We start from the raw sequence: 6941 nt of genomic DNA, 5'->3' as shown, positions 1-6941 counted from the left end.
TAGGTGCTGGGCCAAGTGATATGTTATAATAACCCTCTTTAGCAGGGCCCCGGCAGAAAAATAAATGTGTCACATCACCCAGGTGATAAACAAAAAGATATGGCATAACACCCCTGAGGGCAGGGCTCATGCAGAAGAGGTGCATCACATAGCTGTTAAGATAGGCCATATGTCACAATATACAATCTAGGTTGAGCTCAGGCAGGAGAAAAGAGTAACATTACCTAGGTTCAGGGCTCAGCGATACATCACAATACCTCCTTGGTCAGAGCCCAAGAAGTAGAAGAGAGTTACCTCACCTAGGTGCTGTGTCCATCAATATGTCACAATACTCACTGAGGGAAGGGCCCAAAAATGAGGATTACATCATTTTGGTGAAGGGCCCAGAGCTATGTACCAATGCTCCCTGTGGGTAGGGCTTAGGAAAAAAGAAGAGAGTCACATAACCTGTCACATAACCTAGACAGATGAGCCCAGCCCTATGTCAAAATTACAACAGTGGTCAGAGTCCAGACATGACAGGAGAATCACATCACATAAATGTTGGTTGAAGGAATACGTCACAATCCCCACTGGGACAGAAGCAGAGAAATAAGGAGAATTACACCATCTAGGTAATGGGCCGAGATGTGTTGCAGTGACCCCTGTGGGCAATGACCAGGCAGTAGAAGGACATTGCCTGTGTGTAGGGCCTAGGGATAATTCATTCTAACTGTTCTGGGCATAGCACAGGCAAACGAGTAGAGTCACAACACCTAGGTGCTGGAATCAGAGACACGTCGCAATCTCTTCTAATGGCAAAGCCCAAGTAAGCAAGAAGAGTCACAGCAAATAGTTCATGAACTTAGAGATATGTCACAATGTCCCCTGTGGACAGGGTTCAGGGAAGAGACTCACATCATCTTGGTGTTGAGCCCAGCAATATGTCACAAAGCTTTCTGAAGTCAGGACCAAGGCAAAAGTGTAACATCACCTTACCGTTGGGTCCAGAGACACATCACAACTCTCCTGCAGGCAGAACCTACAAAGAATAGAAGAGTCACATCAACTCAATGCTGGGCCCAGTGATAGGTCACAATATTCCCTGTGAGCAGAGATCAGGCAGAAGTGAGTCACATCACCTCCCTAATGGGTGCAGAGATGTCACAATGCCTTCTGTAGGCAGGGACCAAGCAGGAGAGTTACATCACCTGGGTTCTGGACCCAGCAATATATCACAATGGGCCATGTGGGCAGGGTACAAGCAGGAGAATCACATAACTTGGGTGTTGGGCCCAGGGATATGTCACAATGCCTTCTGTGCACGGTGACAAAAGGGAAGGGTAGACTCACATTAACTGGATATAAGGCCTAGTGACAGTGATATGTCACAATGCTGTCTGTGGGCAGTGCCAAGGCAGTGGACTAGCGTCCCATCATGAAGGTGCCGGGTTTAGCAAGATGTCAAAATTCCATCCGTGGGTTGGGCCCAGGCAAAAGGGTCAAATCACTTAGTTACTGGACAGAGGCATATGTCACATAATCTCACATGCAGAATGATACAGGGATAAAGTTAAAATTCTTGCACATGGCCCAGTTCTAAGTATGGGAGTCAACATCTCGTCTATGTTGGGTCTAAATACATAAGTCACAATCTTAATGGTGGACTGGGTCTGTGCGTGAGAAGCTCACTTTCTTCTGTGCACTACGCCTCCTTAGTAGAGTCGCAGCCTCACAGGTGGGCTGAATCTTGGTCTGAGAGTCACCAGCCCACCTGTGGACTGGATCCACATATAACAGTCACTCTCAAATTTCCACTGCCTCCAAATGTGACATTCAGAACCTCAAAAGTTGGCCATGTTCATGTGGCAGTATGACAGTCTTTATTGTCAAATGGGTGTGCATACAAGTGTCAAACTCTCACCTGTGCTGTGCCTTGTCAGAAAACACTTTGTAGCACCAGAGGGATTTATGCATGAGAGTCTCAATATGCTCTGAGACTTCCCTGCTGGTCTCAGAGATCTGGTATGGGCCCATGGTATGGACCCATGGTTATAATTTTTACCCTAATCTCTTGTCTCAGAGTCAACTTCTCTTCAATTGGCTCAGTCCAAATAGAAGTATCCTCACCTGCCTATGAACTAGGTTTATGTCCGGAGCTGCGCGCCCCGGCCATAGCAAATAATAATTAATGATTAAACGCCCGAGCTCTATTCCTTTCCACCTTCTACCTCCTCCCTAGATTTGTTGTTTCTCTTTTGTATCAATACCTCATAAAAGATGGCGCTCCTCCTGCTTTTTCCTCACCTGTTTTTCCCCCCCCGCGGCGAAAATTGTTACTTTGTAGCGCAGGCACCATCCTGCACCCGGGAAAATTACCAACTGACAGCGCAGGCGCAACATGACGTCCGACCAGAGAAACCAATACCTACCTAGCCACACCCTCCGCGATGAGATCATCTCCGCCTCTGGCCCAACCCCTTCCCCTCCAAGTGTATATAAGGCATTGCATTACCGCCATTAAACGAGACTTGATCAGAGCACTGTCTTGTCTCCATTTCTCGTGTCTCTTGTCCCCCAAATTCCCACTCCCTCCTCCAGGGCCTGCTTCGACGATCCCGCGGGCCGGGATAGGTTTAGAAATGAGTCACCATCCCAACTGTAGCATATGAGAGAAACAATTCCAGCTGTGGACTACGTCAACCTGTGTGATTCAGGACCTCACCTGCGGGCTCTGTCCACCTGTAAGGGTGAAAATCCTAATGGATGGTAGGGTGAGAATATGAGAAACACAGTCTTATTTGAATGCTGGACTCTGTGGTGGCATTTTGTTCCACACTAGGGCTTTATACAATGTGTGAGAAAGTAATAATTTTCTATAACTTTCATACAAAGAGGAGACATGGGATCTTACCCATTTCTCTAATCCCAGCTAAAACAGACAGTATATTTTCTATTGACTGGTGTGTGGTATTAGAGTCATCATTGCAACTGTTAGCTGGACCAAGATACATGTCCCTACCTGTGGGTAGGGAGCAAACAGGAGAGTCACATCACCTGTGTTCTGGGCCAGGAATGTGTCACAATCTTCCCTGGCAGAAGGGACCAGGCAGAAGAGTAATATCACCTGGGTATTTAGCCAGGAATATGTTACAATCATAATCCCCTCCTGAAAGCTGGATGCAGGGTGCAGGCTGCAGAACCATGTCACCTTGGTAATGGGCCCAGCAATGTGTCAAAATGCTTTCTATGGGCAAGGCCCAATTAGGAGAGACTCATCATCTGTTTGCTGAGGCCAGCAATATGTCACAATCTTCCCGTAGGCAAGGCTCAGGCAGAAGAGAGCCACATTGCTTAGGTGATGAATGCAGAAATATGTCACCAGGTCTGCTGTGGACACGCTCCAGCCAGGAGCCTTCCATTTTCTAGGTATTGGGCCCAGCAATATGTCACAATGCCCAAAACATGTGGGAACCAGGCAAAAAAAAAAAGAGAAACTCACGTCACCTCAATGATGGATCAAGTGATATGTCACAATCTTCTTATTTGGGACCTCCCAGGCAACAAAAATGTGTCATATCTCCTGGGTGATGAACGAACAGTATCATCTAATACCCCTTGTCTTCAGGGCTCATGCAGAAGGGTCATATCACCTACTTGCTGGGTCTATACATTATATATTATAATACACAATGTATGCTGGACCCAGGCAGGAGAGGAGAGTAACATCCCCTGGGTCCTGTGTCCAAGGATACATCACAGTGCCTCCTTGAGCAGAGTCCAAGAAGTAGAAAGAGTCACACTACTTAGGTGCCAGATACAACAATTTGCCACAATACTTGCTGAGAGAAACGCTTAGGTGGAGGTGTCACATCACCTTAGTGAGGGAGAAAGAAATATGTAACAATGTCCCTGGTAAGTAGACCTAGAAAAAAAGAGAAGCATCACATAACATAGGGCCAGTGCCCACTTATCTGTCACAATCACACCCGTGGGCAGGGCTCAGGCAAGAGTAGAGAGTAATATCATGTAGGTGCTGCAGCAAGCAATATGTCACAATTACCACTGTGGGCAGGTCCCAGAAAGAAAACAAGAATCACATCACCTACGTCAGGTCATGGGCCCAGAGATATGTCACCGTGGCCCTTGTGGACAATAATCAGGCAGAAGAATGACATTGCTTGTGTGCTGGGTCTAGTGATAATTCATTATCCCTTCTGTGGGCCTGGCACAGGCAAAAGAGGAGAGTCACAACACCTAGCTGCTTGACCCAGAGATATGTCACTATCTCTTCTATGGGCAAAGTCCACGTAAAACAGCAGAGTCACATCAAATAAGTGATGCAGCCAGAGATATGTCATAATGCCTTCTGTTGGCAGGGCCCATGCAAGAGTGTCACATCACCTAGGTGTTGGACCCAGCCTTATATCACAATACACAATGTATTCAGGGCTCAGGCAAGAGATGATAGTCACATCATTTAGGTCTTGGATCTACTGAAACATTACAATTTTTTATTGAGCAGAGGCTAAGCAATCTAGAAGAGTCACATCACCTAGGCTTTAAGTCCAGCAACACCTTGCAAAAACCCCTGAGAAGAGGGCCCAGGTAAAAGGGTAACATCATCTATGTGAAAGGCCCAGAAATATGTCACAATTCTCTGTGTGGGTAAAAAACAGAATGAAGAGGGAAGTTGCATAACCTAATAGATGGGCTGATCTATATGTCACAATCACTCTAGTGGGAAGAGCTCAAACATGAGAGGAGAGTCACACCACATAGGTGCTGCATATTTTGCAATACAGAATGTATGCAGAGCCCGGAAAGGAGAGGACAGTCACATCACCTAGGTGCTGTGCCCGGCAATACATTACAATCTCTTCTAGGGCAAAGCCCAAGCAGTACAGGAGAGTTGTATTACCTTGCTGTTGGGCCCAAAAATATGGCACAATATACCCTGAAAAAAGGGTCCAGACAGCAGTGTCACATCACCTGGGGAGGCTTTCAGAAATATGTCAAAATGCTTCCTGTGGTTAAGGCTCAGGAAGAAAAGAAGAGAAAAATAACCTAGGGGCTGGGGCCAGCCATGTGTTACAACAACCTCAGTGAGCAGGGCCCAGGCACGAGAGGAGGGTCACATAACATAGATGCTGTCCGAAGTGATATGTCACAACTCACACTGTGGACAGGTCTCTGCAATAAAGGAGAGTCACATAATCTGGTTGATGGTCACGGAGATACATCAGAATGTATTTATCTCTTGTCCTTACGGACATGAACCAGACAGAATAGTCACATCTCCTCTGGGCTGTGTCCAGGGATAATTTACTCTCCCTTCTGTGATCTGAGCCCAGGAAGCAAAGGAGACTCACATTACCTTGGTGTTGGGGCCAGAGGTATGTCACAATGTCACCTGTTGGCAAGTACCAAGTAAGAGAGGAGAGTAACATCAAATAGATGAGGGGTCCAGAAATATGTCACAATTCCCCTTGTAGGCAGAATCTAGGCAGGAGACTCACATAACCTGGGTTTTAGACCTAGAAATATGTCACAAGATGCAATGTGGGCAATGCCAAGGCAGAAGAATAAAAAACATACACTCTAGGTGCTAGGTGCAGAAATATGTCACAATTTCATGTGACATTCCTGGACCTAACACCTAGGGTATATGTCTTTATTGTGACATCCTTATTCAGGTGCTTGACAGACGTCTATGTCACAATTAGAGCTGCAATCAGAGCTGACCCATTTTCCTAAGCCTAGCTAAGAGACAGTATCTTTCATATTGGCTGGATGAAGTTATGAGAGTCATTATGACACCTGTAAACTGAATTAAGATATATGTGACAATCCCACAATCGGGTAAGGAGGGAGTGAGCTGGAGAATCACATCACCTGGGTGCTGTGCCAGAGATATTTACAACCTTCTCTGAGGGCAGTGACCAGGCAGGAGAGTCACATCACGTTGTTGCTGGGCTGGAAGCATGTCATCATTTGTTCTGAGAGTAAGAACCAGGCAAGAGAGTCACAGTACCTGTGTTTTCAACCAGCGGTACGTTATAATCCCCTCCTGAAAGCAGGACTAAGGCAGCAGAGTCCTTTCACCTGGTTGCTGAGCCTAATGATGTGTCACAATGTCTTCTGTGGCTAGGTCCAATCAGCAAATGCACATTACCTAGTGCTGGCTCCAGTGATGTGTCACAATACTTTTTACTGGGATGGTCTAGGCAGAAGAGGAAATCTGAAACACCTAGGGGATGATCAAAAAGTCACATCCTAATAACCTTGTGGGCAGGACCTATACAGGAGAGTCACATCACCTAGCTGCTGGGTTCAGTGATATGTCACAATCCCTTCTGCGGGCTGGGCCCAAACAAGAAGAGTCAAATCCCTTGGGTGCTGGGAAGAGGCACATTTCACACCTGCACAGAAGTCCAAGAATGAGATTAAAAATTCCACACATGTCCAAGTTCTAGGTATGAGAATCAATGCCTCCTGTATGTTGCTTCTATATAGATGAGCAACAATCTCTACAATGGACTGAATCCACTCATGAGAGCCTCAATTTTTTCTGTGTACTGTGTTCCCTTATTACAATCACAGTCTCACAGGTGTGCTAGATTTTTGTCTGAGAGACAGCAATCAATATGTGGACCAGATCCACTTATGAGAGTCAATTTTCCAACTTTTGACTGTCTCCAGGTATGAGATTCAGAATTTCAACAGTGGGCTGTGAAAGGATGATCATCTTTACTGTTTGCTGTGTGTGTGCAAGAGTGTCACAATCTTACATTTGTTCAGGGCCATGTTAAGACATGTTCTGTATCACCCAAGGGCTTTATATGGTATGCATGGGAGTCACAATTTCCTCTAAATCCTTTGTGCTGGTATGGACCCGTGATAGTGTCTGTAGCTTTAAGCCCAGGTATGACAGTCAACATCTTTCTAATTGGCTGGGTCCA

The sequence above is a fragment of the Mandrillus leucophaeus genome, unplaced genomic scaffold (genome assembly GCF_000951045.1).
Source record: "Mandrillus leucophaeus isolate KB7577 unplaced genomic scaffold, Mleu.le_1.0 Scaffold959, whole genome shotgun sequence".
In the NCBI taxonomy this organism is placed as follows: Eukaryota; Metazoa; Chordata; class Mammalia; order Primates; family Cercopithecidae; genus Mandrillus; species Mandrillus leucophaeus.
The sequence above is the reverse complement of the archived record's forward strand: the minus strand, read 5'-3'. Positions refer to the sequence as shown.